Source organism: Marmota marmota, unplaced genomic scaffold (assembly GCF_001458135.2).
Source record: "Marmota marmota marmota unplaced genomic scaffold, marMar, whole genome shotgun sequence".
NCBI lineage: Eukaryota > Metazoa > Chordata > Mammalia > Rodentia > Sciuridae > Marmota > Marmota marmota.
Window position 1 is genome coordinate 41,384,232 of NW_026000082.1, and position 12,358 is coordinate 41,396,589.

The following is a 12,358-nucleotide window of genomic DNA, read 5'->3' on the forward strand; positions in this document are numbered from 1 at the left end:
GCCTTTCCTGGGGCCTGGTGCACACAGTAGGCCTCTAGCGGGGTTTGTTGAGTGACTGTAGGAATGTCCAGGGCAGGTGGAGATGGGAAGAGAGGGGAGCCTGAGATACAACGCCCCTTCAGGGTTGGGAGGGCCCTCCTTCCTGTCGAGGTCTGGGGTCATCAGGATTATTGGGGTCATTTGGGCCACCATGCTCATTCTATAACTCCCTGTGGCCTCAGCAGCCTGGCCGTTTTCAAAGCACAGGGCTGGCTTCATTACTAGTGCATGACTCCTTGTCCATCTCTGTCCCTGTGTCCCCACGACATCACAGGACTCTAGGAATGGCTGTGTTCCTCCAGAGCCCAGAGTGGACACAGGTTCAAACCTGGCTCTGGGGGACCTGAGACCACGCAGAATGAGTTCCAACTCTTTGTCACATGAGTAGAAACAGGATGAGAGTAATAGTACCCTCGTGAGAGGTTGTTGGAGGGTTCCTCAAGTGAATTATCGTGAAGTTCTGCAAGTGGGGCCTGGCACATAGTAAGTGCTCAGCTACCACCAGCTACCACCAGAGGGTGGGCGACTGGGGTGGGTACCCACAGGGAGCCCCTTGTTCACCACGGCTGTCTGTGTTCCCCACAGCTACCTGGTGAGGATAGCAGATGAGCATGGCGGCCCTAATGACCCCAGACCTCGATTGACATTTCTCAGAGTGCACTGGGGTCTGCCAGGTTGAGTGACATATACCCCAGGTGAGCCACAGGAGAAGGGAGGAGGGCCCGGGCCTGGGACCTTCCTGGATGTGGTCGTTCTGCCATCAACCAGCCTCCGGAGAACCTGGTCAGGTAAGTGAGAGGTGATTCTGACTTTCTTCTTTTCTGGTTTTCAAAACACATTGCTCGTTTTCCTCCTGGGGAAAGCCGGCTGCGTGTGTGTGGTGTGTAACGTGTGTGCTGTGGGGAGGAGCCCGTCTTCATTTCTGCAGGGCAGGGCAGAGCCAGAGAGCCACTGGCCCACATCAGGACAGGGCCAGCTGTTTAGGGTGCTGTCCCCAGCAGGACCGGCGGCTCCTCGCACTGCCCAGCCTCAAACCTGAAGCCCCTCCTTGCAGCTGTTAGACGCTCCCTGGGGTCACCCGCCTCCTGGCCCCTCCACTGCGTGCGCTGGGCAGGCCAACTCATTTCAATATTAGCAGAAGTCAAAGAGGATTATGAAGTTAAATCTGCGGTGGAGGAAAGAGTGAGTTCACTGAATGCACTTCAAAGCCAGAGAGAAACGACCTCTGGAGCCGCTGCCGTGGATTAGCCTAGATTCCCATCTGCCTGCGGGATTATCCAGATCCGTGTGAATGGGCCCGGCGGGGCCTCCCTGTGGGCGGGGCCTCCCTGTGGGCGGGGCCTCCCTGTGGGCGGGGCCTCCCTGTGGGCGGGGCCTGCCTGTGGGCGGGGCCTGCCTGGTTGGGAGGGGCGGCCCTTGCTGGCAGCTGGAAAGTGTCTCATGGGAGATGGGCTGGGGGCGCTCTGTGAAACTCTGGGAGCAGCACAGGCGCCTACTGAGAGGGGACAGTCATTTGGGGGCTGGCTGGGAGAAGAGAGGTCCCCAGCTAGGGTGTCCAGAGTCCACCAGGGGCAGGGAAGGAAGCGGTTCTTAGAGCAGACGAGAACCCCCATCCCCACCCCCATCCCCACCGTCGGGGGCCCAATGACACAGACAAGCCGTAATTACCTCCCTGATTGGTCTCCATTTCCTTACAGGTGTCTATTGATTTTCAACAGCGTGGAGACAATGTGTTAGGCACTGGGGACACCAGGGTGAACCAGACAGACACTAGCCCCTCCACTCCAAGGGATGAGAAAGTAAGTCCTCACTTTGGAGTCACAGTGACAGGATATGTGGGTGCAGAGCAGGGCGAGTAACTTTGGCCTGGGAGAGGTAGTCAGAGAGGGCTTCCTGGGGGAAGTGCCTAATGGACGGCAGTAATCGCAACAGCAAACCTTTCATGAGCACTTACTACGTGCAAAGAATGTTCTAAGCAAGTCCCATGCATTTTCTCATTTAATCTCCATGAAAATTCTATTGTCTCTGCTTCTCAGTTGAGAAAACTGAAGCAGCGGGCGGTGGCTTGCCAGGGTCGTGGCCTAAGAACGAGGGACAGAAGAAGAGGTGAGCAACAGGGAGAGAAGAGAAGCCATGGGGAGGTGGCACTTGAAAACAAGGAGAAAGAGGGCCAGGGCTGGGATGGAAAGTTCTAGGAGGAATGCAGTGAGGGGAAAGGCTGGGGCAGGCCCTGCTGTTCCATCCCGGGGTCCCACCTGAAGGGGTGACCTCGAAGGAGGCAGGGGATGGAGTAGTCCTGGAGATGGATCCCACCTGGGGAGGGCTGCGGCCCAGGAGCCTAGGGGTGGGGCCACCCAGAGCCAGGTTGACTGACGCCCCTGGAGCCTGCAGACCTAGACCAGGCCTCCAGGGGGAGCCCCGGGAGGAGGAGGGGAGCCCCCTCCTTCCAAGCAGGGTCCTGGTACTGTCACTAGCAGGTCCCGCTGCTGCTGTGTCCTGGGGACTAGGGGACACGGACACACCCCTGTCCTGGGTTCTGGGCGGCCCAGGAGAGCTTAGAGTCTGGTTCCTAAGAACCTGGATCCAGAGAGGTCCGGCTCAGGTCCAGGCTTCCCTCCTAGAAGAAGCCTGTTTCCACAGGGGAGCACACCCACCCCCAGCCACACCCTCGCAGGGTCGTGGTCACTGTGATTGGTCACGAGCCTGGTGCTGAGCCAATCAGATTATAGCATCCCCCACGATGGCCCAATCAGACTGGAGGGAGCAGCAGCCCTGCTGGCGGTTGGTGGTGAGCCGGCTTCTTACCTTTTTCTCTCCCCCTGGTTGGGATTGGTGATGTGTGGATCCCCTGCTGCTGGCAGCCATGCTGTGCTCGGGAGAACATCCAGGCGTTTACTGAGCATCTATTATGACCCAGACCGTGCACCAGGCACAGGGTGGGGGCAGCACTGAGTGAGGAAAGGGGCTCCTGTGTGGACCTGACTCTCCAGCTGGGGGACAGAGTTGGTAAACGAACAATGAACCGAGAGAAGACCAGAGACTGGGTTGCGAGAGCACAGCGCGGGTGACCTGAGAGACTGAGGGGCAGCAGGGGCATTTCCACCCCAGGATCACTGGGGGGCGCCCAGAGCCTGGAGGGGCGGCAGGGCCATCCTCTTCTATGGCACCCTGGCTCCCTGCAGCTCCCTGAACCCAGGAAATGTCCAGACCCTCACCCACCCCCACCAGAGCCAACCCACATTGGCTTCCGGTGCACACCAGAGGTCAGAGGTCATCAGGAGGAGGCCCTCTGCTGCCGGCTGGTAAGATGGGGAGCCCAGGGCAGTGCGGGGGCAGCCTGGGAGAGGGAGGCACCTAGGGCTGAAGGTGCCCAGACCCGAAGGCAAGCCCCTCCTCACACTGGCACCAGGGCACCCTGCTCAGTGTGGACGGGAGAGGAGAGCCTTTCCCTATGGCTCAGCCGCCTCTCCACCCACCTGGGGGTGACAGTCACCTGTCAGAACGTCCTTATGTACATCCACAAGACCGAGGAGCTGTTGCCTTCCTCCCAGGGTCCCCGTGTTGGGTTCCCTTTTCCCTCCTTAGGGAGCCCAGGCAGCAACGTCCAGTCTGGGACGCTGGGCTTTAAACTCAGAGGGTGCAGGATTACTCAGCTGTGGTGAGGCCAACAGAGCAGGACAGGACAGTCACACAGTGCCAGAGGGGCCCCCCAGACGGCACCAGGGTGGGTCTGGAGGAGGCAGGGGAGGGGGAGAGGATGGACCTGGTTACTGTGGCTTCCCCAGGCAGGATCCGGCCAGCACGGCCCGTGAGCTGAGCTGCGTGGGACTGGCTGTTGGAACAACTTCAGCTGCTCGGGGAATGGGGACTGCCCCTGGCTGGCTGGGTGCTGGCTCCGGTGACTGGGGCAGGGGTGACTTGTGAGAGCTCAGTTGGGAGGAGGTCGGGGCCTTCACTCTGGCTGGGTGGTCGCATAGGGAAGGGCACTCACTGCTGGGGCCCCGGAGGCCAGCCTCTCCCCAGCCAGCGAGGCCCCCACACTGCTGTGGCATCCCGGATACAGAGGACGATAAACTGCAGTTGACAGACATTTCTGAAATGAGAAACACCCTGGTTCCTCTGGGTGTTTGACAAGGAGAGAGGAAGAATGTGCTGTCGCCAAGCCCCCTCCGGCTCCCAGGCAGTAACTGGGGGCGGGAGGAGGCCGGCAGCCCTGCAGAGGCAGCCAGGGACACTGAGGCACACAGGGCCCGAGGCTGGTGGGCCCGAGGCTGGTGGCTGTAGCTGGTCCCAGCTTTGCCCTCCACTCCCAGGGTGACCCTGCGATCCACCCTCTGCCCCCTGGACCTCGCACTCAGCATGGCCCCAGGGTCACAGTTCTGGAGCACGGAGCCGGACAGCCTGGGTTGGATTCTGGCCTCTGCTACTTACCAGCTGGGTAACCTTAAACAAGTCACTCTACGTCTCTGTGCCCCAGTTTCCTCGTGCAAAAACGGGGACAGTGACAGTATCCATCTCACAGGTCTTCACAGCGACCTCCTAAAGCTAATGCACCCAAGGTGTGTGGACGTGGGACAGAAGGCCCTTGCAGAGGCTCACACGTGCTGCTGGCTGTGGTCACTAGCTGTGCCAATGGCAGGGTGTGGGTGAGAAGGAATCTGGTGACAGGCACGAGGTGACATCTTATGATTGTCTGTATTCTGGGTGCTGGGGCAGCAGGGGGGCCTCCCAGGGCTGGTAGTCCCCAGATGTGACCGTCCTTATATGTGCTCACCATTACCATGGCTTTGTGACGGTGACAAGTGGTCCTGTCCCTCCCTCTGTGTCCACGACATTGGTGACCAGCGGACGCTTCCTATAAGAAGGAAAGACGGGAAGAGGCCAGGAGGCCGAGTGGGGAGGAGGCCGGNGAGGAGGCCGGGTGGGGAGGAGGCCAGGCGGGGGGTGGGGGGCTCATGGAGCAGCTCCCCTCCCCCGCCGGCGGCACCCTCCTGGGGCCGGGAAGGCCCTGGGCCCCTCAGTGGCCTGTCCCTCCCTGCCTTTCTCTCCCCTCTTCCTTTTCTTCCCTTGGGCTATTTTTGCTGCGTCTGTTTGCAAAATCTTAATATTCTCAATTTTAAAAAAAAGGATACAGGTGACTCAGCAGAGATGAAAGAAAAGCTTTCCCTTGAGTTTTCTCCCCAGAAAACAAGGGGCCCAGCCGACCCCTCCCCAGCGCTGCCCAGACAGGACCCAGTTGAACCCCCCATCGCCTCTGCAGCTCTGGGTGGGGAACTCTCAGTGCCAGTGGGCGCAGTCGCACAGGGTCCCCTTGGAGGCTCTCGTCCAGCTGTGGTGGGCCGGTGGGGATCCCCCTCCCCGCACCCCTGTTTCCCCTACTGTAAACCGATCGTCTGCACGTCCACCTCTGCCCAGAGCTGGGGACTGCCCTTGGGAGCAGAGCCCTGGGTCCGTTTGCCGGGGTCACTCGTTCATCAGCAAAACTACTGAGCGGCTGTTGTAGAAGCCGAGCACTGTCCCTGACACTGGGTCACGGCTGTGGGGAAGGTGGGGGACAGTAGGCAGCAGGCCACCAACATGGAGAACTCTAGAGAACAGCGTTGACATGAGTGGACAGTGTGTCCCCAGGAAGTTGGCGCCCACCTGCCTGAGTCCCACCAGGGGAAGGGGACACTGCTCTGGACTCCCGGCCCAGCCCAGAGTGTCCTTCTCCTCGTCGTTCTGATGCTAAAAAGGAAGAGACCGTTGCTGACTGAGTTTGATGGCTGACAGTTACTGAGGGCTTCACCTCCCTCCTGAGGGTCAACTATGCACAACATTTAAGGCCTTTATCTGCTGAGCACTGAGTAGGAGACACTGCTGTGTGAATGAGGTGATGTCGGTTGGCACCCCAAGACCCTCCAAGTCTGAAACGCTCCAAAGTCTGAATTCTAGCTATTTTCACTTTTTATTTTTTGGTACTAGGATTGACCCCAGGGGCACTCTACCACGAGCCACATCCCCCATCCTTTTTATTTTTTTGAGACATTATCTTGCTAAGTGGCTGAGGCTGAACTTGAACTTGAGATCCTCCTGCCTCGGCCTCTGGGATTACAGCCTCCAGCAAAATTCAAAACTTTTTGAGCCTGACATGTTGCTCTGAGTGGGAAATTCCACACAAAGCATTTATTTTCTTTAATTTTTTACTTATTTATTTATTTGAGGCAGGGTCTCACTAAGTCGCCCAGGCTGGTCTTGAACTCGTGGGTTCAAGTGATCCTCCACCCTCGGCCTCAGAGTAGCAAGGGTGACAGGTGCTGCACCTGCCCAGCTCATAAAAGAGTTTTGTGTTTAGACTTGGTCCCCTCTCCTCCCGCACCCACAAATATTCCAGAATCAAAAATTCTGAAGTCTGCACTATTCTGGTCCCAGGCATTTCTTCTGACACGAGGTACTCCGCCTGCATGAAACAGGGAGGCACAAAGTGGTAGTGACGTTGACCAAGGTCACCCAACTGCGGGGATTTGGGCCCAGGGCCCTCGCTCTGGATTTTAAAGACTAAACCACTTCATACAGCTCTGTCACCCCGCAGGGTGCGCCAATCTGCAGCCCGCTGGGGTGTGCCCCACTTCCCAGAGACCAAGGACAGCCTGAGTGGGCTCCGGGGCAGGCTCCCAACAAGCCAGACCTGGGGACAGGGTGGCACTGAGGCCAGGCATGTCCTCCACAGAGGCGCCATGCCGTGGAGACGCAGCCCCTCCAAGGACAAGGACCACAGCCCCGCCGTGAGGCTCAGGTGGGGGCCGGATGGGTGCAGGCCCAGCTCCCGCCCTAGGGACCGGAAAGGCAGTGGACACCGGCCCTGCCTGCAGCCACCGGAGGAGGGACGAGGCTGGGGAACAACCAGAGAAGCTGCTGCGGGGCCCAGGGGAAGGGTGAGGAGGTGGGAGGGGAGGAGAAGCCCCGCCCCGCCCAGGCCCAGCGGCAAGGATCCGTAGCTGGGAAGCTCCGAGGTCGGGGATCCACGGGACACCTGCGCGGAGGTGCGCAGGGGGGTGGGGCGGCACGGGTGGGCGGGGCTGGGGAGCGTCCAGGTGCGAGGCCAGCCCCGGAGAGCCACGCCCCCTGGGATAGCGGGTCTCCCTAACCCGCACCCCCGGGGGTTCTGGAAGCCCTAACATTCATCAGGGCTTCTGAGATGCTCGGAACCCGGACAGGGCAGAAGTGACTCCGGTGGCAGTAGAAGGTCTCCAGATTGCACTCTCCCTGGCTCCTAGCAGAGCCCCCAAAGACGCCAAGCGATGCTTGGGGACCCCACTCCTTAGGTGGGAGGACTTCCTGCTGGGAAGCGAGGTGTGGGAGGGCGGCTGGCGGGGCGCAGGTCTGGCGGTGCAATGGGTCTTGCGGGAAGCTGTCGGGGAGGCCGTGCGGGAGGCCGGGCTGCTAATGGGCTGGTACCAGATTTTTTCAAGTCGCCCTCAAGAGATCCTGAGAGAGGTCAGTGAGGACTGGGGTCACCTCTGATTGCGTCCAGCTGCTGAAGTGGGTTTGGGTCCACCTGGCTCGAGAGGGGTCACAGAGTGACGGGAGTGGAATGATGGCCGGGCCGCGGTCCTTCATCGAGGGTCTTGAAGCACATGGATTCTGTGGCCGGACCTGGGCTCCCTCTGATCATGTCCTGTGTCCTCAGTTTCCTCAGCTGGGAATGGTGTGTGATCACAGTCCTGAGCTTGTGGCAAAGCCTGTTTATTGTACCCAGGCTTCTTGAGGTGGGGCACAGTGGAGGTGGCTGGTCCCTGCTCCTGGTGTCTGAGGTGCCTGCTGGGAGAAGGGCTGGGCTGACTGCACCTGGAACTGCCCATGGACACCCACCAGTGGCGCCTCCCGTAGCCCTGGCCGCTTGGTGGCCCCGGGGAGTTGGATTTCCTGCCACCCACGGGGACTCAGGTTCTGGGGCCAGAAGCTGTCTTGTCTGTTTACCCAGCTTTCCAGGTCACTGTCCTCCTGTCTGTATTCTGCTGGTGGAAGCAGTTACGAGCCCACCTGGCCTCCGAGGAGAGGACAGAGCCCGGGTCTCTGTGGGCCCTGAGAGTCAGCAGCCTGCGCCCAACAGCCTCCGCACCCCCCTGCAGACGGGAAGGTCAAATTAATGAGTTGACACACGCAAGTACTTAAGCAGGGCCTGGCATCTGGTGACGGCTCCATTAATGCCAGTGTCATTACCATTGTCACTGTGGAGCGTGTGGTTAGGTGACCCTTTTCTCCACAGAGGAAACAGGTTCAAGGTCAAGGGTGGGCTGGGAATCTGTGTGTCCTCTCTGGTCCTGCTGCCTGTACCCAGAGGTCCTGTGCCCAGTGAACCCTCAGGTCCCTCCCCCAATTTGTGGCGCTCCTTGGCTCCCCCCCTCCCTCCCCTGGGGGCAGTTCCACGGGTTCCTCTTACTCCAGCAATATTTTCACTACTAATTTAGCGTCATTAAAACTCAGCCATTAGCAGCAACTCCCGGGCAGGTGCGTGGGCCGCTCCAGCTCTGGCAAATGAAGCTTCCCCCCTGGCTGGCCGCTTGGGGAGGCTCACCCTCGCGCTTCTCTGGAGGATGGAGGCTCAGGCCTGAGCCTGCCGCTGGGTCTGGGCCCCCGAACCTGGGCAGGACCGTCTCCCCTCCAGGACTCAGTTCCCCAGCTGTGCCAGGCAAGAGCCGCGCCTGCCCGGGGTGCTTCCCGAAAACAGTCCTGGTTTCTACCTTGTTCTGACCTAACTGGGGGGAATCGGCCTCCCTGTCCTGAGGATGAGGTCCAGGTGGACGGAGGAGCCCAGCAGTGAGTGGGGTGGATCAGCCAGCCAGGGCGTGGGTGCTGGGTGCAGGCGGAACAAGAATCACCAGTAAAATACACAAGAGCGGAGCCCAGCCAGGGCACCCAGCTAGAGGGCCCACGTGCTCTCCCCTGGTAAGGGGGAGGAGGTGGATAGTCCTTGGCTGCTTGGAGCTATGAATCTTGGCGGGTGACTTTCTGTCTCTGGACCCCAAGTTCCGGAAGTGCCCGGAACAGCCCGCAGATCACCCGAGGAAGGTGTGGTTTCTCAGGTGCAGCTCTAAGGGTCCCACGTGGAAGGTCTTTGAGCAGTCAACAAACTTCCGTGGAACCCTGTGGGGGGCACCTGGTGGGCTGGAGCCTGGGGTGCACGGAGGGGAATAGTATTGGGGGGCTGGAGTTGGAGGGCATTAAAGGCTTCAGTAGGCAGGTTTGATTTCCCTCCGAGCCCCCGAGTCCCCTGCTCGTCTCGCAAAAGCCAACAGTGGAAAGAGACGTGCTGCGGGGGACGCCAGCTTCACCCAGGGCTGGCCCCCTGAGCAGCTGTGTGGAGCCATCGTCACCCAAAACACACGTCGAGGAGCTCAACACACAGAGGGCCTCCATGGAGAGGGAAGGGATGCAGTGGGCAGTGGACAGGAAGTCCCTGGGCCGGGTAGGGTCTTGGTCACCCTGAGCAGGCGTCTCCTCCTCCCCCCCCAGCCAGAACATCACATTGACCTTGACCTCCTGGGTCTAGCGGCTGTACTTTCTCTGGGTAAACGTCTTAGTTTCTGCAAGTTAAACCTCACACCCATGTGCAGGCTTTGTGCCGGAGGGTGACAGGATCCAGGAGCAGGAGGCAGGGCCACTCTGAGCTCCCTGAAGGTCACCAGATGTTCTGGTTCTGTAAATCTAAAGTGAGCACCTCCACCAGGTGGGTGGGGCTTCTGTTTAGAATTTAGAGTCCTGGGCCAAGGGGTGGGGGGCACTGCCAAGGACAAGTCCAACTCAGAAGACACCCCGCACAGGGGGCCACTGTTCCAACCCAGGTGCCGCCAAAGGAAGGTCTGCACAGCTTGAGGGGACTTCTCCCCCCTCTTCTCTTTGTGATGCTCACTCACTGGGGAGACAGACACTAATCAAATAATCCCACAAATAAATGTAATATTTGCCGGGCACAGTGGCCCACACCTGTAATCCCAGCAGCTCAGGAGGCTGGGGCAGGAGGATCGCGAGTTCGAAGCCAACCTCAGCAACAGCGAGGCGCTAAGCAACTCGGGGAGATCCTGTCTCTAAATAAAGTACAAAATAGGGCTGGGGATGGGGCTCAGGGGTCCAGGGACCTGAGTTCAATCCCTGGTACTGCCCCTCCCAAAAAAGAGCAGGGTCTACCCTCCCCAGGAGGCTCAGGGCAGAGGCACAGGACCTGAGGGAGGATGTGAGTGCAGAGGGAAGGCCAGGGGAGGCTGGCAGCCGCCTGTAGCTCCTGGGCACTCGCTGTGTGACAGGGAGGTGCCTGGGGTTCCCCTGGAAGGTGGCGATGGGGCCTACGGCACGTCCCCCCCAGATATGCCCAGGATAGGCCAGACGAGGCCACCCTGCCATAGGCCTGTTTGGCGTGATGATGATTTTGAGCTGGTCATTCTGAGACATTGCGGCCACCAGAGCAGCTCTGAAAAGTCACCTCCTTGTAAGAGGAAGGCACCTCTGGGGGGGGGGGGAACCCCCTGGGAGGGTGCCCGGGCCCCAAAGGGGAAGAAGGACCGGAGACACTCCAGGGAGGCGGGGCCTCGACCGCACAGCCTCCCTGAGCTTGGGGTGCTCGGCTCCCCCAGGCCCTTCTTTCTGCTTCAGAAAATGGCGGGGTTCAAGTCTGAAGTCGAAACTTCCTCCAGAGCCACTCGCTTCCCTGGTGCCCACGGGGACACCTGCTAACGAACTTCTATTTGTTTCTCTCTTGTTAATCTGTCTTTTGTCATCCGAGTCCCCGTTAAGAACTACAAAAGATAGAGAAAATTATTTTCTGTCCCCCAGAGCAGGGTGCACGCAGGATGAGGGGGTGGAGTGAGATGATTCTGCTCGAGGCCACTGCAGGGGACTGGCAAGGGTGGACCTCTTCCCTCCCATTGCCTGGCTCATGGCTGAAGCCCCTGTTAACAGAAGAAGGGTCAGGGGGAGAAGGGGCCCAGCCTTGTTCAGCTTGGGTTTTCTGGGGTACGGGAGGCTTCGTGAGGAATGGGTAAGTAAGTCGTGGGGTTTTTGTGGATCTGGGCATGGAACGGGGCCTCACGTGTGCCAGGCGGGTGCTGGGCCATGAGCCGCACCACGTGTGCCTTCCTAGGCCAGGCTCAAGAGGCTTGAAGTCAAGGGCAGAACGAGGGGGTGACCGGCTGGGGAGACCGGGCCTGTCTGCGGTGTCTCTGCCTGGGGTCTTCGGGGGTAGGGACCCTCCTCTCCTCTGGGGACAGGGAGGCACCTCCAGGGAGGACCCCATGCCCTGACGCAGGGGAAGGCTGCAGATCCTTCCTGGGGAGCGTGGCTGGCTGCTTCTGCCGCCTTCTCCAAGGTCAGGTGCCAGATTCGGAGTCCTGACCTCCATCCGGGCATTTGAGGTTTTCATCCACCCTGAGAGCTGCAGGAAGTCCTGGAGGCCTTCAGCGAGGGGACTTTGCCCTTGGATGTGTGTTGGGGAGATCAGCATGCGGAGTGGAGTGTGTCATGGAAACCAGAGCTGACAGGGCCCCCTGGGGTGGAGAGTGGGAGGGTGCACCAGGGTCCCCTGGGGTGGAGAGTGGGAGGGTGCACCAGGGTCCCCTGGGCTCCATCTGCTGGGACAGCCCAGGAACCAAAGGGAACCCCAGAGTTGTGGTCCCCCCGGGGCAGGGGCTGGTCCTTAGCATCAGTCCTGCCTAGTGGTGGGGGCTTGGGGAGGTGCCCAACACCCCTGCCCCACTCCCCAACATCAGAGGAGCCCCGGCGGCAGCCATAATGCGCCCAGACGGTGCCAGAGTGTAGGCCTCGCATCCTGGAGCCCCGTCCACTCAGATCTGGGCGAGATCAGAGAGGCCCAGAGGATGGGGGGGGGGGAGGTGCAGGGCCTCACTAGTCCAGCAGGTGAGCCAGAGCGTGGGGACCTAGGCTGTGGCAGCTGGGATTCCAAAGGCTCTTGGGAGTACATGGTCTCCTCTGGGGTTTGGTTCAGGTGGGCCCTTCCCAGAGAGAATCCTGAGAGAGGACCGGGCCCAGGGCAGGTCGGTGGGGACTGGCCGCCACGCCTGGCAACGTGGAGGTGCCCTTGGGGCGTCCCAGGAGGCGTTGGGGCAGCCGCTGACCGTGTGGAAGCCTAGCTTTGGGGAGAAGTCCAGGCGGGAGCCGGAAACGTGTGCGTCATCGGGTTTAGGTGGCAACAGGAGCCATAGGTGAGCATGAGATCACCTGGAGCAGGGACAGAGGGGGCGGGGCTCCGCAGCGTTATAGCGCCCAGGAGGACCCCACCACCCCGTCCCCTCCCCCAGCCCCGCCCCCAGGAGGGGGTGACATTTCA

At 60.3% G+C, this 12,358-nt stretch overlaps 1 long non-coding RNA gene across 3 annotated transcripts in view; it reads right to left on the reverse strand.

Moving 5' to 3' along the window:
• Positions 1-1,645: 1,645 nt before the first annotated feature.
• Positions 1,646-12,358, reverse strand: part of LOC125620490 — an 11,361-nt gene continuing 648 nt past the window's right edge. Inside the window, exons 1-4 of one of the 3 annotated variants that reach the window (XR_007352224.1) lie at positions 8,242-11,592; positions 7,999-8,144; positions 2,845-7,836; positions 1,646-2,120 (exon numbers count right to left, since the gene is read on the reverse strand). This is a non-coding gene — a long non-coding RNA (uncharacterized LOC125620490). Of the gene's footprint in view, positions 2,121-2,844; positions 7,837-7,998; positions 11,593-12,358 lie in introns of those variants that run through there. The other 2 variants (XR_007352225.1, XR_007352223.1) reach the window with 2 other exon arrangements.